The following is a 22,601-nucleotide window of genomic DNA, read 5'->3' as shown; positions in this document are numbered from 1 at the left end:
ATTAGCCACTGTGCCCAGCCCAAAAAAATCTAGATTTTAATGAAAAAAAAAAAAAAATTTCCATTTTTAAAAGGTGACTCAATTGCTTAATAACACGAGGTCAGTGAAACAAATTCCATGTGAAGGCCAAGTTCAGTTCACACAAGGCACCAGTTTGGAATTCCTCTCAAGACAGCCTAACAGACCTTGTTTGCTTATACCTTGCCCAGGATACAGAATTAAAGATTTGAATTCAAGATGGTCTTTCATTCCAACTTTTGAGTCAGCAGATGATATTCATTATCACTATAAATAGTCTGTAACTTCCAGTAGTCTTAGTGGGCCTCCTTTCTGACCAGAAAGAGATCAAGTAGCTGTCCATCATTCAGCTTCTTCCTTTAAAGTTAAACTTTGGTTTTATGTTATTCTTTACAGAGTACTAATACTAAGATGAACTCACAAGTACCACCAAGAATTCAAAAATTCTTCCCCAGTACTGCCCAATGATCCTTTCAAAGTTATATGGAGGCCAGGCACGGTGGCTCATGCCTATAATCCCAGCACTTTGGGAGGCTGAGGAGGGCAGATCACCTGAGGTCAGACTTCTAGACCAGCCTGACCAACATGGTGAAACACCGTCTCTACTAAAAATACAAAATTAGCCGGGCGTGGTGGCGCATGCCTGTAATCCCAGCTACTTGGGAGGCTGAGGCAGGAGAATCGCTTGAACCCGGGAGGTAGAGGCTGTGGTAAACCGAGATCACGCCACTGGACTCCAGCCCGGGCAACAAGATGAAACTTTGTCTCAAAAAAAAAAAAAAAAAAAAGAAAAAAGAAAAAGAAAAAAAAGTTATATGGAGAATAACAGAGCTGTGTAAATAGTCACCGGTGTAGGAACCAATTTATGCCACCCAAGAACACTGGAACTCCAATACTTCGGAACTGAAAAGGTTTCGGGACTAGGCAGGTATTCTATCTAGTCTTGCCAAAAAAATCTAAGTTAGAAATCACAAAATGTTCTTGGTAAGTTAAAGTTACTGCCCATTGTTGACAGGTGGAAGACATATGTTACTGAATGCACATAAAGGACACACAGATATGTCTGGTTTTGGGGGGAGTCTGGTTGTCTGCTTCAGGAGACTCAGCCAGAATTTGTCTGCCTAAGAGAACATTCTCCTAGGAGGCCCATGAACTAATTTTCTATATGCTAAGTGAGAGTGCCTCCTTGCCTAGGCACTGTTACATAAAATTAAATATTTACCTTCCCTTACAAGCCATCACTTTCTACCTAATATCTATTTATTTTCTGTCTTTGTCACAAGTCACTATTTTGATGCTGAGGGCATTGGGTAAAAAATCTCTCCAGGACAGGGCCACTATCTGTGCTGCCCCCTTCCCACTCCTTTTTCTTGGAATGCAGTTTACAATGCACACAAAGAGGCGGCACTAATGCTTTCTCACGGTGAGATCTTATCAGGTGAAGTGTATCAACTGCCACTAGTCAACTGGTTTTGACCTACAGAGGGCAATTTCATGTGGTTCAACATATTACCACATGATCAAGAGGAACAGGGACATGAATGTTTAGAGAACACCAGCTGCCTCTAGATCAGCACTGTCCAGAACTTTCTGTGATGGTGGAAACCATCTACAGCCACGCTGACCAACTTGTGACTACGGAGCACCTGAAATGTGGCTAATTTGACTCAGAAATTGAATTTTTAATTTTACTTAATTTGAATTGTTTTAAACTTAAATTGCTACTTGTGGCTACTGTATTGGACAACACAGTTCTAGACAGTGGCTTTTTCAGGCAAGAACTAGGTCTCACTTGCAGTGTTTGAAGGCCCACCACACAGGAGACCCTTGGTGAAAAAAATGAAATGAAAAATACCTTCAGCACTGCCAGATTTTCAAAATGTCTCCCCACCTTCCTGCCACTGAAGCTCTTAATTTTGATCTTCAAGTTCTGTGTCCTCCCTTGGGTAATTACTGCCCCAGGAAGGTGGAGGTATATGGCCAGGAGGGAACACTTGGAAGGCCTGGCCCGCATCGCCTAGCAACTGGTCAACAGGAACTGGCCTGACAACCTTCTGACCAGCTGGACCTCCACGTTCTCATCCACTGAATGGGTGACAACCATTCCCACCCTCTACAACAGGGCTATTTTAAGGCCTAAATGTAAACCACAGTTGTGGAATCTGATTCTAAAAAGTGAACCTTAAAAACCAAGTTGGGCTCGGCTTCATTTATCCAATGTGACAGCTGGGAATAGTTTTAACAGGTATGTGGGGGCTGTCCGCCTGGTGTAACCAGTATTTATGAATGTTATAGGCCAGGCCTTAACCACTGCAGGCCCAGCATGCACAGACGGACAGCACAGTCCCTGCCTTCATCATTCTGACTTGACCATTATTTTTCTTTCTCCTGAAACAAGATTTTAGCAAAGAAAAACTTGCTGTCTCAACAGAACTGTTGATCCTCTATGTGTCATTCATCTATTAGTTAAAATTCCCAGGGCTAAAAAGACAAGAAGAGTCTGGAATCCCGACACTTTTAAAAGGTGTCCTTGCTACATAATAAACCAATACTCCAATTCAATCACTGGCATTCAACCATTTAAACTGAGTTTGCTGCTATGTAATTATTGCAGCCTGTTGAGTTAGGGCTCATTGCATTAAAGAGCATAATTGCTCAAATGTGACTTAATTTAAGATTTATTTAAAACTCTCCCATCACCAAAAAATATTCATACACCATGATACCACTGTAACTTCTTAATCTCTCTGTAAATGTTCAGAGGCAGATTCCTAAGTATGAAAGGTAAGAGTTGTTATAGTGCCTAGAGCTCTAAACCCTCTGCTTCTAAACCCCAAGATCCCTTTTTGATTTCCCCTCCCCCAACCTTAGCCTCCTCCAGGCCTCCACTGGCCCAAGATCCCTGCAAGCCGGCTTTGCGGTGCTCCATGCAAAAGGAAAACTTCACCTACTAGGAGGTCTGCCCCGGCCTTTGCTTCAACAGAGAGGGAAATGGCACCTCCAGGACCTCAGAACCGGAAGCTTCTTTCTGGAAGGGAAAGTGGTTGGCAGATCATAGTGGGAGTGACCTTTGGCAAGTTCATAAACGAGTCAAGACATCACACCGTAAGTGACATGCTGCAGGGTCACAGATTTCTCTAGGTGTCGGATTAACAGGAAGTTAAATCAAACATGGAGTGTGAGGAAGGAGGCAGGGGCAGTGGGAGAATGCCCCCCAGCTGCACAGGGAGGGGTAACATTCGCAGTTGTTCTTCCTGGGAGTGCCAGACAGACGTCCTGGGTCTCTGGGGACACCCAGTTCTGAAGAAGTATCTAATGTGAGATATAAGGCCCTACCAGGCCCATTTCTCCAAATTCCTGAAAATGCCATCCAGATGGCCCCTACCCTGAAGGTTCCCGCACGCAGAGTGAACAGCTGAGCAGTGACGTGGGAGGCTCCTCAGGTCCCTCAGAGTTTCATTTCCTTGGTGCTTCCCAGTCTCTCCTAACCTCTGACCTCCCAGAGTAATTGCCAAATTGCCTTCTGTTTGTACAAGGTCCCAGCATTTCCCGGCGTGGCTCCCGACCCTGTGAGTGGGTGGTGCTGTCTCCAGGCCACAGATAAGAAACTAGGGTTCAGAGGGGCTATGGGACCTGCGAGTAGACGGCAAGTACGTGGCCCGGGGTGTAGAACCCTGGCTGTGCAACTTCTGCAGCCCCGCGCCCGCCGCAGTGCCGGAGCCAGGCCCCACCGTCCTCCCGTGTCCCGCGTGCCCCTACAAACGCATCCCAATTGAACAGCCAACACTTGTGGCTCCTTCCTACAAGTGCTGGGTCTCCACAGCTTTTCTCGCAAATCGAAGCTAACAGGAGCCCCGATTTGCAGACAGGGAAATGGAGACCCCGAACGAAACAACTTGGTCGGGGTCACCCTCGCCGGCCAGGACACTCTAGAGCTAAAACTCGCGACTTATTATTAGGGGAGGGGTCCCTGAAGCATCGCGGGCGCCCCACTGGAAGCGCAGACCCCGGCCTGCCTCCCCTAATCAGAGCGCAGCCGGAGAGCCTGGAGAGCCGGGCGGGCCGGGGCGGGCACCAGGCTGGGTGCCAGCGCGCTTGGCCGGCCCGGAGGTGTCCGCTTCCGCCCGGGGCTGGCACCGCCGGCCCATTCATCGTGGCCGCGGGCGGGGCGGGCCGGGCCCCGGGCGCCCTCGTCCCCCCGCCGGGAGCCCTCGAGCCAGGCTCCGCGCAGCCCAGCTGGGGAAACGGTGGCCCCGGCCCCGCCGCCAGGGGGAGCAGGGAGCCGCCTCCCGCACTCCGGGAAGTTGCCACCGCGGCCGCCCGGCGTCCGTGCAGTGGACAGACCCGGTCCCTGCGCCGCGAGCCCTGCGGCCCCGGCCCGCCCCGTCGGGGGCCGTCCCAGCCCCGCGAAGCGCCAGCGGGCCGCGGCCCGGGACCGGCGCGCTCGGCCCGTGGGCCCCCATTCAATCCCGCCCTCCTCCCCTCGGCCGGCCTCCGCCGCCTTCCGCCCGCACCCCCACCCCTCCGGCCCGGACTCCAGCCCGGCAACGTCATCCGGCGGCTTCCCGAAACTTAACCCCTTCCTCCGCCAGCTGTGCGCTGCCCCGCCCCGCCGCCAACTTTCTTCGCCCAACTTCGGAGCGCGCTGGCCGGCCCGACGGCCCTGCCGGGAGGGAGGAAGGCAGGGAACGGTCGCCACGTCGCGCCCGCCGGCCGCCCGCCGCAGGTCCCCCGACGGCGAGGGCCGCGGGGTCCACACCACGGGGCGCGCCCTGCCTACGCCCCTACACTGCACTCACCCGGCACCCCCGCCCCGAGTCCGACCCCGACCCCGATGGTGCACCGCCGCGGCGGCGGGCGGCGGGCGGGCCGGGGGAGGGGCCGCAGAGGAGACGTGTCACTCGCAGCGCGGCCGGCCCCGGCCCCCCGACGGCCTGGCCCGCGCGCGGCCGCTGCAGGGCCCGGCCAAGTTTCTTACCTGGCAGCCAGAGACGCGAGAGGGAAAGAGAGAGGGCAGGAGCCGCCGCCTTCGCCGCCGCCGCGGAGCCGGGAGAGAGGAGCCGGCCAAGCCTCCGCCAAGAAACCGCCCCCGAGCAGCTGTACACGCCGCGACCCTGACGCCGCCCGCCCCGTCTGCCGTCCGCTCCGGCCGCTCGCTGGCTGCGTGCGCGCGTGTGGAGTCGTGGCACTTTCTGCCTGGGAGCTGGCGAACGGCCCCCTCCGCCGGGATCGCCGCCTCCTGCCTTCCCCACCCGGGCCAGCCATTCATCGAGCCGCCTCTTCCCATTGGTCCGCACCCCGCCACTCTGCCGGTCGCTGGCCAGTCAGGACGCGGGCGGCCGAGCCGCGGCGGCGGCCATTGGGCAGAGAGGAGGGTCTCCACCTCGGCCAATGGGAGAGGGGAGGAGCTGCGGGGAGGTGAAGGGGGCAGGGCCGGGGAGGGGCGGGGCCGAGCGGCGCGGCGCTCGGCCGTGCGCGGGGCGGGGCGGAGCAGGAACGCCCCGCCCGCCGAGGGGAGGGGGTCTCCGGCCAGCTCCGCCCACAATGGGCCCGCGGAGCTCCCAGCAGTCTCTGACTGGGATCCGGCTCTGCCTAGGCGGGAAGCACAAGGTTCGGGTCCCGGCGGCCCCGGGCCTGCGCCTCTGGATACCGCTGGGCTGACATGGCGGTGGCTGAACAGGGTTGCGCAACCGCGAACAGCCAAGGAAGCTGCTTTATTTAAACCCAACTAACTTCGCCCGAAGCAGCGCCCTCTCGGGCCGCCGGGTATGAGGACAAGCTCTGCTGGGGGTCAGCCCAGGAAGAGCAAGTTCTTAACATCAAAGAGATTGCAATTAGCACCAGAATTTCCTTGAGTAAATGGAGGAATTGGGGTGGAAGAGCCAGAAGGTGCACGAGGAATTGAAGCGGATGTCATCGCCCTCGTTGTTAGGGAGGGTACAACTGAGGCACGGTCTATTTAAGATACTCAACCAAATCGCAGCCGGCAGAGCAATAATTACAATCCACTCTGTGTCGTTTTATTCCATGGGATGGGGAAGGTGAGAGGTTCTGACCTAAGAAAACTCATCGTGTCCCACAAAACGGAGCAACTGGTACTTCCTCATTCCCTGACTTTCTCCCCAATATCAGCCGACACTCAGTCTGCATAATCAATCAAGTCTTTAAATTAAAATAATTTTAGGCTTGATTTTTAACCATTATGTCAGCCTCTCTTAAAGCCAACCCTTTGAACTTGAGCCAAAGCCAGCTTCTTTGGAATTTTGGATTCTGAGCGACCAAAGGCTGCCTAGACTGCCCCACATCACTTCCCTAGCTCCCGTTGCTGCAGAATCCCGTGCTTAACATCTATTTCTCGGACGATTTTCAATCTTCCCTGCCCCCATTTGTCACTGGTAGTGTACTAGCTGTTGTTAGAAAGATGTGAAAAATACAAGCCTTCATGGGGAATAAAGAGGGATTGGGTTGAAATTAAACCGTTCATTCCTATTTTTAATCTTGGCGGTTTCTTAGCCCATTAATGATTAATCAACAGGAATTAACCTGGATTAACTCTGGAACACTCAGTCATTTTCCAGCAGTGAGACCCTGCTTCAAATGAAAGTCAAGAATCCCAGCTTCTGGCTGACAATTGCTACCAGTGAGTCCTACTTGACCAGGGCTGGGCCATCTAACCTTTCTGAACATGGGTATACTCCCTTAGGACAATCACTCCTTCCTCTGGGTTTTAGGGAGGAAATTCATTCATTCATTCATTCATTCGTTCATTCACCGGTGTTTATGGAATGCCCGGTATACAGTGCTAAGCTGGACAAGCAGCCTAGAATGACACATAGGTCCAGAGAAGACCCAGCTGCCCTCAAGGGCCTGTCCAGGGACAGGGACCTCCTTTATCCTGTTCACTGTTTATCTTTTTCCAGAAGCAGATCCTGGCAGTAGGGTTTGTTCAATCATCCATTTGGGGGATAATCATAAGAAACATTGGTGGAGAAGTGGGATGAGCCAGAGCCAATAAGGGGACCAATATCAAGCCTGTGACTGGTGTGGGCACACAGGGCTCGGCATCTCTGGGGATGCTGTGAAACTGTGTAGAACACGCCCCAGAGACGTCCCAGCTGAGGGGTGAGGACCTGGTTATTTATCCACCCACTCCTAGTCCTCTGTGGTTAATGGCACTTCTGGGGGGACTTTAACCCCCGCGTCACATCAGGCTGGAGAAAGCCTTGCAGCAAGAAGCCCTTGGCAGAAGAGTGCCCGGAGGCATGTCGGGGGCCACGGCAGTGTCTGCCACACTGTGAACCAGCGTCCGACACAGCACCTGCACAGAATAGAGGCTTGTGTATATGTGTGTTCTGCAAATACTGTCCCATGAGCAATAAAATTACAAAGTCCTTAGGAGTGAGGAGTGTTTACAGAAAAGGGGCTCCCTGTTTGTTCCCTTACATAACTTAACATTTGATTTGGCCTCAACACAACATTTGTTTCGGGATGGAAGAGCAGCTCTGTCTGAGCCTTTGCATTTCCTCTCTCCCTGCCCCTCGTCTGCCCACAGCCAGCCCCAACGTGCTGTAAAGACTTCCGGCCTCATCATCCTCATGCCCTGAAGAAATCAGTCCCACTGCACCGGCCTCTGTCGGGGCTGATCTGCCCACCCTCAGGGTGGCACGACTTTGACAACCACTGCTGTGCCTGTGGACACCCATCTTTAACCCCGTGCAGCCTCCTCAGCTCTCCCAAGGCATATCTGGGAAAAACCAGATCCATCCCTAGGACTAGATGGACAAGGGTTTCCTGTGGTGGGAGTGAGAGGCATCCCCCCAGGCTCAAGTCTTCTGCTAAATCATGCAGCACGCCAGCAGCACGAGAAAGCCCATCCCACAGTCCAGCCTCCAGGCTGGGGCTCTCAGATGGGAACAGGTCATTTCAACACAAAGTCAGCAGTCTGGGAACCCCCAAGTCGGGGGAGTTACCCCACCCTGAGGGGAGCAGAGGCTGACGGCAGAGGTGTGAAGAAGTGGGAGGTAGCCAGGCCAAAAAGGGCACACTGGCGTGGAACAGCATGGGCAAATAAGGCATGATGTTAGCCAGGTGTGGTGGTGTGCACCTGCAGCTCCAGCTAGCAGCAGGATTGCTTGAGCCCAGGAGTTCCAGGTTGGAAGAAGAAGAAAAGAAGGAGAAGGAGAAAGAGAAGGAGAAGGAGAAGGGGCGGGGGGAGAGGATGATCTGAGATCACATCATCTCAGTTTATCTGTTGAACAACTCAGTTGTTGGCAAAGCCTGAAGGGTGAGGGACAGGCTGGGAAGAGCTGATTCTACACAGGTGATCATAAGGGAAACAGGGAACTTCCCTGGGGTGGTGCAGATGTTTCATATCTTGATTATAGTGATGGTTACATGGCTGTGGTAAAACTCATCAGATTGTACACTCTTAAAAAGGGTACATTTGGTTTGGAAGCAAATTATGCTTCAATCAACCTGACTCAAAAAAAGGATGTATTTGGTTTTAGTTGTGTATTAAAAACAAATAAAGCATTATTATTAGAAAAAAATTAAACATACAAGAATAATTACCTAATATGGTCCATTAACTCATGACAATAAATTGCAAATATTATCTGAAAGAGTAGACAGGAAGATGGGAATATATTATATCTTACAGTTTAAAAAGAGATTTTGCCTTGTCAAACAACTATGAAAGGATGACAAATGACAAGTACAATAAAATATCATGTGAAAGTAAAAGCCACTGTGATAATACAGAACATGTTTAGGTCTCTTGTGCCAGGTACCATTTGAGACACGCTACAAATATGTAAAGTTATTTAACCCTCAGTACAACCCTATAAGGGAGTTAGAGTTATTATTTCCATTTTAGAGATGAGGAAACTGAGGCACAGAGAGAGCAAGGAACCTGCCCATGTCACAGGGCTCGTCGGAGGAGGAACGTTGATCCCCAAGGCTCATGGCATAACTTTTGCATTCAGTGCCAGGTCACGGAAGGTGTGCTGTGCCTGTAGAAGGGGCAAGGTTTGAGCCTAATCCTTTGAGAGTGGCAACTCAAGGAAGGGTTTGTGACTGATGACAGCTGCGATGACTCCTTTGACATTCTATATTTTGGGTGGATGCTAGGTTTGGGGCCCACAAGGTTGTAAGACCCACAATAGCTCAGGTGAGAGGTGACAAGGGCTGGAATGGGGCAGTGGCAGGGGTAGGAGGTGCAAGGTCCTTCAGGAGGGGTATTAGGACATGAAGTAGTAGCAAGTGAGGCTTGGAGATCAGCAGGTGTGAAGGAGAGAGGGGTTACCCATGAGCCCCTGTTTCTGGCCTGAGTGATAGGGAGCATGGTGGTGTCACTGCTGGGGCAAGGCACACAAAAGAATGAGCAGGTCAGGGACAGAAGCTGGGGGAAATGTTGTATTGTATTTTGACATGTTGGATTTCAGGAGCCTGAGGAAAGTCCAGGTGGAGACAGTGTTTCTGTAGGTCTGAGGCTCAGGGGTTGATGTCAGGGTCAGTGATGCAATTAGGAAACCTAAGCATACCCTTGGTGGTTCAGACCCAAGGACAGCAATGACCATAACCAGTGGATAGGGTGGGAGTTGCATGTGGATGGGAACAGGAGAAAATGCTTGACTCCTGAATAGAGAAAGGAAAAAACCCACAAAAGAGTATGTATCAACCAGCTTTTGCTATGTAACAAACCACTCCCAAACTCAGTGGCTTAAAACAAGTATGGTTTCTTATTAGAGCTCACACATCTGTGGGTCAGCTGAGGCTTGGCTGATCTTGGTCGGCTCACTCATAGGTCTCTGGGTGGCCTGGGAGCTCACCTCCAGCCTGGGCTTGGCTGGGGCACCTTACAAGCTCTGCTGCACCTGGCTCACCCCCTCTTCCTGTGATCAGCAAGCTGTAAGGGGCATTCCCTTCTCATGGTGATGGTTGAAGGAAAAGAAAATAAGCAGAAATACATATACAAGGTGTATCGGATAGGTAAGCCCAGATTCAAGGGGTGGGGAAATACAGGGAAGGGTAAAGCAATGGCACCAGTGATGCAGTCAACTACTGAGTCCAAGAAGGAGAGATGGGAAAGGTAAATCAGGTGAGGATGGCCTCAGCAAAGGAAGAGAGTTTCAAGAATGGGGGATGGTAAGCACTGTTAAATGTAGCCTGAAAATCCAGCAAGATGAAGACCGGGGCATATGGCAACTCAGGAGTCACCAGGGACCTTGGGGAAACAGCTTTAGAGGAGGGGTGTTTGGTAAGGATACCACCAGATCGTGGAGGGCTAAGAAATGAATGGGAGCGGAGAAGATAGAAGGAGTGTACATCCATTCATCTGACAGACGAATCCAGCTGAGGACCCACTACATGTCAGTCACTGTTCTAGTTGCTGGGGAGAGAGCCACGAACAAAGGAAGGGTCTTCTCTCACGGAGCTCACATTCTAGTGGGAAGAGAGACAGTAGACAAAGCAACCAATAAATAAGTAAGATGAATTGAAGTGGTGCAACGGGCTACAAGGAAATGAGAATGGGCTCAGGTGATGGAGAGGGACGGGGATTTGGAGAGGGGGAGTGCAGTGGATGTGAAGAAGATGGACAGAGAAAGCCTCTCTGAGGAGGTGATGGTTGAGCTGAGACTTAAATGATGAAAAGAAGCTGATCTTGTCTTGGGAAAAGGAAGGGTAAGTTGAAAAATCCTGGGTCAGGGAGGATCTTAGCAGCTGGTTCAGGGAACAGAAAGAAGGTTGTGTGGCTGGAGCTCATGGGCAAGTGGAAGGGAGAGAAAGGAAGGGGGTCTGCAGGCAGGAAGGTCCCAGACCGTGGAGGCCTGAGGATACCATGGGAAGCTGAGGTTGGGTGGGAGCTTTAAGCAGAAGAATGATGCAATCTGATGTGCATTTTCAAAGATCACTTTAGCAGCAATATGCAGGATAGGTTGGACAGTGTAATGGGGGGTTCAGGACTCAAATTAGGAGACTGTTCCAAGATTCCAGGCAAGACATGCTTGATGATATGCTGGTAAATATTTAACAACTGGCTCTCGGGTGCAGATGGGGATGAGGGCACTCCCTGATTTACAGCATCTGCCAATTTCTGTGGTGTAAATATTCCCATCAGAGCCAATTGATTTCAAGCTATGGAGTCACTGAAGGCAAAGATGGGAAGAAATTTGCAGTAGTACACCACTGTCTACTATTTCTACCGTAAAAATATGAGAGACACAAATCATTCCAAGAGTATAGATAATAGTAAAATGTAGTAATTAGGAAGTGATGGTTTTGAGTATTTATTACCTTTGTTTTTAATATGATCTATTTCATTTTAAGTTTATATAATTTAATTTTTAATAATGACCATGTTTAACCAACTGCTGGAAAAATTCCTAAAAATGTAACAATCAGCTGTCATAAGCAGGCTGGCTCTACCATACCACTAAATACAATAGTCATGTGGATCAGAGTGGAATGTGTGTGTGTGTGTGTATCTGTGTGTGTGTGTGTGCATGCACACATGCATGCCTGAGTGCATGAGAAAGAGAGAGAGAGACCCAGCAGGATTTTTAAATGTTAGAAAAATGAGATGTGCATGTTCATGTTGGCATTTCTGCACACATATCATCTCCCTGTCTGAACTGTGGATTCATTAGGGTCAGTGGCTCTACCCAATGTTTAATTATGAACACCTAGTCCAATGCCTTTGTCCTGGTAAGAATTCGCCCTACCTAGTTTAGGTCTCCCCAGAAGCAGACCCTGAGAAAAAGGGTTGGAGTGAAAGCAGTTGGAAGGTGATCCCAGGAATCACCAGTAGAGAAGTGGGGAAGAAAGACAGGGAATGTAAGAAAGTCAGTGAACAGTGCATCAACAGCAAGTTACCACTGTGAACAGCTGACGTGTAATCCCATTGAGGAACTCTCTTGCTTCCAAACTGAGAAGCAAGGAAGCAGAGTACTTATGCACCAATTCCTATTCATCACTGGTTGAAGGCTGCTCCTGGAGGCATTAGCTCTCTGGTATTTCCAGCCCACACCTCAGAGAAAGCACTTAGGAAGAAGGTTGCTGGTGTTTGCAATCACAGGCTGTTGATATGCACAAGAATGGCAGAGGGGATGTGGGCAAGGTGCCAACAGTGTCTGCTCCAAAACTCATAAATATTTATGTAATGAATGAACAAATAAATGAATGAGTGTAGGACCGTTTGAGCTTCTTTAAACACTGACTTAGAGTTTTAAAACAGAATGGAGGCTGGGCATGGTGACTCACCCCTGTAATCCCAGCACTTTGGGAGGTCAAGGTGGGCGGATCACCTGAGGTTAGGAGCTCCAGACTGGCCTGGCCAATATGGTGAAACCCCCTCTCTACTAAAAATACAGAAAATTAGCTAGGCATTGTGGCGGGAGCCTGTAATCTCAGCTACTCAGGAGGCTGAGGCAGGAGAATAACTTGAACTCGGGAGGCAGAGGTTGCAGTGATCTGAGATCGCACCATTGTACTCCAGCCTGGGCAACAGAGTGAGACTCCATCTAAAAAAACCCAAAAAGCAAAAACCAGAATGGAGAGCCTTCCATTCCATAGTCAGCACATGTATCATGCACTTTTGCAAAATTTAGATCAGAGGACCTATGTGATATCCCAGACAATTAAAATTCTGCAATAGTTTTACTCAAAACCGGAGCAATGTAGTTACACAACAAAAATCTCTATAGACTATAGTAATTGTTAAAACAAAAATAAAGTATACACAAAGGAAATAGATGTAAGTATGAACCCAAGTTGCCAATTTTTGTGGCTGAAAGTCGTAGTAAAAGAGAACTTGGGAGAAGAATATTTGGTTTGTTCTGTGAGTGATGTTAGAAGTGAGCTTACAGATAGGAGTTTTTGCAAAAAATGACAATGATTGACTTAGTGGCTGGTGGTGAGTCCCCAGAGAAAACAAGAAAAACCAAAATAATAGATGAATGATATCTATCTGACACTTTTCTGTTTGTAAAGTGCTTTGTAATAATTGTTACTATAACCATTATTATTATTATCCTCACTTCACAGGTGAGGAGCTGAGGTTTAGAGAAGTACAGTTGCTTGCTGAAGCCTTCACATTGATAGATAACAAAGTTAAATAAGCCCTGAAGACTCCAGAAATGGCACCTTTGTAGGATACATCTCTCTGCCTCTCCCACAGAAATGCCAATGGAGAAATGAGCAGGTATAACAGACCCTACGTGAGTTAACGAAACCTTTCTCCTTTCTATTGTCCTTCTAGGACGCCATGCATCTTCCCTTCAGTGCACTCATTGAATAGTAGCAAGCACTTAGTAAGCTGTCAAAAATGTTTTCATTGAACCAATGACACTGTCTAGCTGTGCTGTCCAGCTATGGTGCCTTAAGAATTCTGGATTCACAACTCCCTATCTCAGATGGGAAGTACCAGTTGGAAGAAACATTTCATGGCCCTGAGGTGTGCCTGGCTTGACTAGGTGCCTCACATTGGACATCTTGGGATAAAATCCAAGGTCCGCTGAGTTGGAAGGCACAATAGGGCTTCATCTATCCATCCCTGAGCAGAAGGCATTCTTAACTAGTCCAGCTAGTTAGACAACTTGGCTCTTCTCTAAGATTACCAGAGATGAAGAGCTCAGGACTTTGACGTGTAGTCTAGAACTTCATCTACCATTCCTGGTTTAGTAAACTCATTCATTCAATAAATATTTATAGAGCACTGCTGCACACTACAGTCTATATGAGCTGCTAAGAATTCAGCAGAGAACAAGACAAATAGGACCCCTACCCTCTGTGGGTTGATAGTCTAGTGGTGATGGGGGATGGGGGGAGGCAATCAGTATTTCAATAGATGGATGCTTAATCTGTGGTAAGCGCTCCAAAGTAAATTCACAGGGTGAAGTGGTATATGGAAACTATGAAGGACCCAGCTGTCTTTTTCCCCCCTGCTTTCTCTTTCCAATCCATCCTGCTCACATTTAGGAAACTTAACATTCCAAAACCACTACTTCTATCTATTCTTGTCTCCCCTTCAGGAGCCTAAAATTGTACCCACCATGTCAAGTCTCTGTTTCTCTGCCTGACTTTTGTGGACCTCCATATACCAGTGTCCCCGACATTCACCAACCTCCTCCTCTTCCTGTTTGTATCCCATGTGCCCCTGCCCAAAGCACACTCCCTGTAGCCTTGCATGCCGTTCTTGCCCTCTCATCTTTCAAGAGCTGTCTTTGGTCATTCATCCTGTAGTTGGTGCTAAGTTTGCCAGGTTTTAAAACAGAATGGAGACCTTCTTGTTGATAGGGGTGCAAAGTTGGATTGAACTTGGTTATTCTCTGCCCTTGAAGAGCCTATGGAGCTGATTCCTCCACAGGACTCCTGAATACATAGCTACCACTCTTTTGCTCTGCCGCACCAACTCCCTTTGGAGACCACCACAACACAACTGGGCACCTGAGTTCACTGCTAGATTCTGTACATAGCAATCCTGACTCTTCAGCAAAAAAGCTTATAAAAGGCCTGAGTCATACTTGTTTTTTCCTTCTGAACTCCCTGTGATTTCAGTTCTGCAATGAGTTAGTTTTAGCTTCAGGAAGTCCTTTCTTATGTCTACCTTAAATCACTTCTACATCACTGTGCACTTATTTCTTAAAGTCTTATTCTTCATGGCTTTAGGGCAGAGCTTTGGCACTCTGCTCAATGCTGGGTCTCTGCTAAGTGTTCACAAAGTGCCTGTCACTTGATTAGTAAGTGCCTGGTACTTAAAAATCATTATTTGATTCCCTTCTCCAGGTTCTTCCCTCCAGACTTAAAAACTGCAGCTTCTTAAACCTTTCTTCCCCAGCCACTTAATCATCATGTGACACTTCTCAAATTCTGTTAATCAGCATTTTTTTCTTTATTTTTAAATGATTAGTGAGAGTTTTAAAGAAGGCCCTTAAACCAGAGGCAAAAAAAAGAAAATATAGTAGAATTCAGAAAGGGTCTACCAGGGCAATTGAGTTCAGCTCCCTGTCTTTAGCCCTGCAGGCCCTTCTGCCAGCTAATAGATCAGGCCAACTGTCCCAGCTCAGCACAATCGTCCCAGCCTCTGATCTGAATGTGCACTGCAGAAAAACTAGATTTGGAGAGATGAGAGCATAGCCTGCAGCCCCATTGGTACTCTTCTTCAGAATGCTACTCGTCACTGTGGTCAGAAAACTCCAGGCCAGGGCAAAACTTACTTAGGTGGTTGAATTTAGGCAACTTTTCATTCTTCCTTCCAGTGCCATTTCCTGGTGAATCCGCAGATTCTCATGAAATTTTAGGTGCTGTGTGTGTGTGTTTCGGTGTGTGTGTGTGTGTGTGTGAGAGAGAGAGAGAGAGAGATTACCTCAGATAGACTAATTTGCACTAAAGTTTTACTGACTTACCGTGCAATGCCTTTCAAGCATTTTTGCCATAATACCTCTAATGTCACACAAGGGTGAATGTGGACACCAAGGAGGGGCGTGGCCTTTAAGCCATCTGTCCAAGAAGACGTTGAAGTTACCATTAAACACCCATATGATTTTTTTCCCTTTTTCCGAGACACAGTTTCACTGTGGCCCAGCGTGGAGTGCAGTGGTGCGATCTCAGCTCACTGCAACCTCTGCTTCCTGGATTCAAGCAATTCTTGTGCCTCAGCCTCCCGAGTAGCTGGGATTACAGGGATGCGCCACCACGCCCTGCTAACTTTTGTATTGTTAGTAGAGGCGGGGTTTCACCATGTTGGCTGGGCTGGCCTCAAACTCCTGACTTCAAGTGATCACCCGCCTCAGCCTCCCAAAGTGCCGGGATTACAGGTGTGAGCCACTGTGTCCGGCCCTATGTGATTTTTTACTCTCCTTCAAGCTATTTCCACATAAGCTGGTTTTCTAAAAATGGAAATAGTATCACTGTTTTTTTATGACATCAGAGTAATACATTTGAATGCATAATACAGATAATACAGGGCAAGATATCAAGAATAATGTAAAAATCACCAGAAGTCCCAACCCCCTGATGTCATAGTTTAATTTTTTTCCCTTCTACACTATTTTCTAAGACACATTCCTTGTTTTAATATAAAAAAAGTTTTAAATTACTTACCACTGCATGAAGAGATTCTGGCTTATCTTTGTGGTAGCATCAGGTCCAGGCCCTGGGGAGTTGGCCCAGCCTGATTTCCACTTGGAAAAGCTGGCACTCAGGTGTGATCTCTCCAGGAACCATGGACATTTCAGAAGAGGGGGAAGAGACAGAGCAGAAGATCTTTCTGGAAATGTACTGGATGGGCACTTTTGAGAGGAGTGGGTGCTTTCCTGCCTTTGCTCAAGTCACCCACAGGCAGCGGGCAGTCACTGGCATGGACAAGGTCTTTTGCAGTGTGCTGGTGTTTCCCTGAATGACCTACCTACAAACCTAGATTAATCTTCCTTGCAGGGAGTCTTCACCCTCCTTCAGCAGAGCGCTAAACACGCCAATTTCTAAAGAAGTGTTTTCTTTCTTTCAGGCACGAAAATTAATGAGCTCCGTCTTTGGCATGGGCTAGAAAATTCCACTGTGACATTGGCAGGGTTTATGCAGCACCAGAACTTTAAAGCAACCCTGCACCGAAGGCTGCGAGGAACAAAAGTAAGGCAGATTGGTCTGACTTCCTTGCTCACAGTGGGGAAGAGATGGGGGGGGACGGTGGGGGGTAGGGGGGGAAGGAGGCAAGGACAAATCACCTGGCTAGGAGAGGTGTGTCCAGTTGGAGGAGGTGCTTTCCCGAATTCTGAATTCTTTTCGGAACGTGTCTCTGCAGGCAGCACAAGGCCCTCCTTATTCACCCATCTTCACACCACGGTGGCTGACTTGGAGCCTGACGGGCAGTGGCAAGCGTTCAGATCTGTGGCCGACGGGCACGTCTTGGATGGATTCCTTCAGCCACTGGGGTGGGAACAAGCAGCGTTTGCCTCACAGTCTCTCCTTGTTGCAATGAATTGGCAGATTGAACTGAATACATACAACGTGTGGCCTAATTGTCAATAAGTACTTGTTCGTTCATTCGGTAAATGATTTTTGAGCACCTACTGTGCTCCAGGGGCTGGACATACAGAAGTGAACAAAGCCAATGCAAACCCTCTCCACAAGGAGGTATGCGATGGGAGATGGACAGTCAGCACAAAACCAAGACAATTTCAAGCACTCATAAAACAGAGTGATGGGACAGAGTGGGAGGAGGCTATTTTGGGATGGTTAGGTAAAGCCCCAAGAGACACTGGAGCTGAAATCTGAATCACCTGAGGGAACCAGCTGTTGAAGATGCGGGAGCAGAGGTCTTCTAGGTGCAGGGATCAGCATGTGCAAAGGCCCTGAGGCAGGAGGGTGTTCGACAATCTTAGGAACTGAGTGGAAGCTGGTGAGGAAGTAGTGCTCATGAGCAAGGAGTTAAGAGGTCAGAAACAAAGGTAAGGCCTGGATTTATTAATATATTGTGTGAAACATGACATCTAACATTGTAGTGTTTTATAGTTTGCAGAGGGCTATTTTTCTTTTCTCTCTCTCTTTTTTTTGAGACAGGGTCTTGCTTTGTTGCCCAGGCTGGAGTGCAGTCATGCCATCACAGCTCACTGTAGCCTTGACTTCCCAGGCTCAAGTGATTCTCCTCCCTTAGACTCCCAAGTAGCTAGAAATAGAGGTTCGTGCCACCAGGCCTGGATAATTTTTTTAAAAATTTTCTGTAGAGACAGGGTCTCACTTGGTTGTCCAAGTTGGTCTTGAACTCCTGGACTCAAGCAATCTTCCTGCCTCAGCCTCCCAAAGTGCTGGGCTTATAGGTATGAGCCACCGCACCCTGCCTGCAGAGGGCTTTGAACATACACTATCCTAATTCAATCATCCCAACAAACCGATTATATAGATAAGAAAACTGAGGCTCAGGAAGTAACTTCCTTTAGATCATAAAACAAGGAAGTAGTGGGACAGGGACTTTGACCAAGGACTCTGTTTGCACAACTCCAGAGTTGTTATAGACCACCATAAGCACTTGCCTTTAGCGGCTTGAAATTTTAAAAAAATGAACATTTTTCATTCTGTTATTTAAAAAGTAAGGCTGGGTGTGGTGGTGTAATGCCAGCACTTTGGGAGGCTGAGACCAGAGGATTGCTTGAGCCCAGGGGTTTGAGACCAGCCTGGTCAACAAAGGGAAGACCCCATCTCTACAAACAATAATTTAAAAAAAAATTAGCTGGGCATGGTGGTGCATGCCTGTAATTACTCGGGAGGCTGAGGCAGGAGGATTGCTTGAGCCTGGGAGGTCAAGGCTGCAGTAAGCCATGTTCACAACCCTGCACTCCAGCCTGGGGTACAGAGCAAGACCCTGTCTCAAAAAAAAAAAAAACAGTAGAATTGCATAGGTAAAATTTTGGTGAATTTAAGAAGATACAAAAATTACCTATAATCTCATCTGTGAAACATAACAACTTGCTCATTTTAGTGTATTCTTTCTGGTTTTTTCCCCTAGAAAAACCTAGGGTGTGTGTGTGTGTGTGTGTGTGTGTATTACACATTACATATACACACACCACACATACATATATGTGTATATAGTCACCTTTATTTAGGTGTAATTTACATGCTCTAAAATTCACACATTAAGTGTACAAGTTGATGAATTTTGACAAATGTATACACTCGAGTAATCATTGCCATGATGGAGATCTGGAATATTCCCTTCATCCCACGGAGTCACCTGTGCCATTTAGCCTGTTCCCCCATCCCCCACTCCAGGCAATCATTGACCTTATATCTCTGTAGCCTCAGATCAGTTTTGTCTATTCCAGGACTTCATGTGACGGGAACCATGTGTGTACTCTTTTATGTCTGGCCTCTGTTGCTCAGCATAATGTTTTCAAGGTTTATCATGTTATCATATATGCATCAATAGTTTGTCCTTTTGTTGCTGATTAATATTTCATTATAAGAATATACATTCACCTGTTAATGGACATTCACCTGTTAATGAACATTTGGGTGTTTTTGGTTTGGGGCTATGATGAGTAAAGTGGTTATGACCATTCCTGCACAAATCTTTTTGCGGACATGTTTTCTTTTTTCTTATTTATTGTAGAGATAGGGTCTTTCTATATTGTCCAGGCTGGTCTTGAGCTCCTGGCCTCAAATGATCCTCCTACTTTGGCCTCCCAAAGTACAGAGATTACAGGCATGAGCCACCACACCCAGCTTGTAGACGTGTTTTCATTTGTCTTGGGTAAATACCCAGGAGTAGAATCCTAGCTCATAGGGTAGGTCTTTATGTTTAATTTTACAGGAAACTACCAGACAATTTTCCAAAGTGGTTATATTATATTACATTATGTGAGAGTTCCAGTTGCCCCACATCTTTGTCAACAGTTAGTATTGTTGCTGTTTTTAATATTAGCCATTCTGGTGGGCATGTAGAGGTTTTAATTTGCATTTCCCTTATCGCTAATAATGTCAAACATTTTTTCACAGGTAAGTGTTTTTATAGTTGTAATTCTTTGTCTGGAGGCAGAGCTAAAGACTGTTTGAGGATATTTTTTGAGTCCTGGGTAATGCTGAAAATATCGATATTGTTATTGATGCAATGCTCTGGTACAGTAGGCTTCATTCTTCCTCTAGCCAAGTTGAAATGTGGAGGAAAATAACTCTGGGTGCCATGTTGCCCAAGAATGATTTGTGTGAATGACCAGCCAAGCCGTGATTGGATCTTTTCAGTGGCAATTCCAGAATTTTAGTACATGCTGTGTCTGATTGGAAGAATGAGAACTGGACTTGAAGAGTACTTTCTCGCCATATGGTGTTTTCATTTGGATTGTAGTGTGTTAGCAGGATCTCTAAGAGATCTGATGGTGATGATGATGATGGTGATGATGACGAATATGGAAGGAGTTAGGGTGGAAACTAAGGCCCCCTGCAAAAGCAATGGCAGAGTTGGATTAATCCTACCATAGTGCAGGTGTGAAGCTGGGCATAGTATGGTATTGAGCAGAGCACCTTGGAGAGCATATTAATCCTAACAGGCCAGCAGATATCCCTAGCGAGCCTTCTCTAAGCACCTGAAACTCCCCCAAAAGCATGAACAAGAGCCATATTCTATATGGTGCTAACTCCACCTCCATATTCTTATTCCAGGAGGAATTGTCCAGGGAGGTGGAAAGCAGGTGGAATTTGTATAGCAAATCAGTCCCCTGGGGGTAGCACATTCAGGCCTCCCTGTGCAGAAGAAAAGACCTTTGGGCCAAGTTGCCAGGCCTCCCCCTGAGCATATCAGCTCATGTGTTTCCTCAAGACATTCCTAATGATACTCCAAAGGCCAACCAGCAGAACACCTCCATCTGCCGTGAGACCTGACATTCACCAGTTCCCAGACATTCTGAATTGTACCAAGCCAATTTATGTAGTTTCTCCATCTAAGTGTGAACTTATAAAGAACAGACACCATTTCTTATTTATAAAGTCTTAGTTTGGGATCCCCCTGAAGCAGACCCTGAAACAAGGATTTGAGTGGAAGTAGTTTATTTGCAATTTGATCCCAGGAAACATAGGTAGGGGAGTGGGGAAGTGAGGCAGGGGATGGGGGTAGCAATGTGGGGTACGTTAGCAAGCCAGTTGCCACTGTGGGCATTGATATGGTTTGAATATTCGTCCCCTCCAAATCTCACGTAGAAAAGTGATTGCAATGTTGGAAGTGGGGCCTGGTGGGCAGTGTTTGGGTCCTGGGGGCAGATCCCTCATGAATATCTTGGTGCTGTACTCATGATAGTGAGTTATTGTGAGAACTGGTTGTTTAAAAGTGTGTGGTACCCGGCCGGGTATGGTGGCTCATGCCTGTAATCCCAGCACTTTGGGAGGCTGGGATGGGCGGATCATCTGAGGTCGGGAGTTTGAGACCAACCTGGCCAAAAAAGTGAAACCCCATCTCTACTAAAAATACAAAAAAATTAGCTGGGAGTGGTGGTGGGTGCCTGTAATCCCAGTTACTTTGGAGGTTGAGGCAGGAGAATTGCTTGAACCCGGGAGGCGGAGGTTGCAGTGAGCCGAGATCACGCCATCGAATTCCAACCTGGGCAACAAGAGTGAGACTCTGTCTCAAAAATAAAAAAAAAAAATAAAAAAAATGTGTGGTACCTCCCTTGCCTTGTTCCCACTCTTGCCATGTAATACACTGGCTCCCTGTTTGCCTTCAGACATAATTGTCAGCTCCTTAAGGCCTCACTGGAAGCAAAGCAGGTGCTGGCACCATGCTTCTTGAACAGCCTGCAGAACTGTGAGCCAATTAAACCTCTTTTCTTTGGAAATTACCCAGGCTCAGATATTTCTTTATAGCAAGAGAATGGCCTAGCATAGGTACCTACGGGTGAGTCCTGTGGGTCCTCTGGGACATGGTACAGAACATGACTCCAAGTTATTCCACCTGAGCAGGGAGGGAGCTGGGGTATTTATCTACCAACTGATAATAGTCATTGAATGAGGACATTCTGGAACTTGCAGCTGCCCGCTTGTAGGCAGGGTGGACTCCAGCAGCTGGCAAAAGCTCCCAAGCAAAGATATGCAGGTGCTGGCAGCTGAGAGTCAGACTACCTTTGTCCAATGAAGTTGTAAGGCCAAGAGGCTATGGGCAGGGCACTGACAATATCAGCTGTGCTTCCCCAAAACATGGCTCAGTTCTGGCAATGAATAGATCCTCAATAAAGCGTGCTGGTTGAACCCAGAGAGCTCAGCCAGCTTTGGCCCCAAAGCTACAGCTCCTGTTTATTCTCCAGCAACCCCTGAATACTGCCAGCAGCTGGCAATACTATTTCAGGATCAAACCTAAGATGCCAGCACCCTTACATGTTCTTAAAGTGTGTAGTCTCAGAGCAAGCAGCCTCAACGTCATGTGGGAACGTGTAAGAAATGTGAATTATTGGGTTCTCCCCCAGACCTACTGAGTCAGAAACTCTGGGAGTGGGGCCCAGGAATTTGTATTTTAACAAGTCTTCCAGGTCATTCTAATGCAACCTAAAGTTTAAGACCCACTGTTTTGGACTCTAAAATTTAGGGCCACCCAACAGTTTCCAAAGCGAAGCTGTTTGCTCTTGGTTAGAACTCCTCCACCCCCAATCCCAAGCACCAGCAGCAAAAGGGAATGGAACCTCCAGAAACATTTTATACTTTGCCCCCTTTTTTGAGTTTTTCTTTTCTTTCTAGGCTTAGTAAATATATATTGTACCAAGTTACCAATTACTAACAATGGAAAGTAGCCCAGACATATATGCTATAGAAGATAACCTAAAAGACACCTGTGTTGAATTTAACTTGAAGGTGGGAGGATTTATATTTCTGCTTGTTTTCCTGAGCTAATATTTAAGTTACTTCTCTTTCCTTGAGTCCCTACCAGGTGGGCAGTAGGGGGAAAGTCACGGGTATACCAGTAGAAGAAAAAGCTGCTCTGGAATTTTAAGTCCACCACAGAAGATGTGCAAGGAGCTGGGGATACCCACGGAAGTCACTTTGTGCAGGAAAACTGTATGAAGGATGGACCTGGTTTAACTGAATTGACCCAGGCCAGATGAGAAGAAGAA

The 22,601-nt window shown here is 47.8% G+C and overlaps 1 protein-coding gene across 1 annotated transcript in view; it reads right to left on the bottom strand.

Moving 5' to 3' along the window:
* Positions 1-5,237, bottom strand: part of RRBP1 (ribosome binding protein 1) — a 68,539-nt gene extending 63,302 nt beyond the window's left edge. The window contains 1 exon segment of the mRNA XM_032142810.2: positions 4,997-5,237. The gene's annotated coding sequence lies outside the window, so the exon portion shown is untranslated.
* Between the last annotated feature and the right edge of the window lie 17,364 nt (positions 5,238-22,601).

The sequence above is a fragment of the Hylobates moloch genome, unplaced genomic scaffold (assembly GCF_009828535.3).
Source record: "Hylobates moloch isolate HMO894 unplaced genomic scaffold, HMol_V3 SCAFFOLD_21, whole genome shotgun sequence".
NCBI lineage: Eukaryota > Metazoa > Chordata > Mammalia > Primates > Hylobatidae > Hylobates > Hylobates moloch.
Note: the sequence above shows the minus strand (reverse complement) of the source record. Positions and strands in the feature narration are given on the sequence as shown.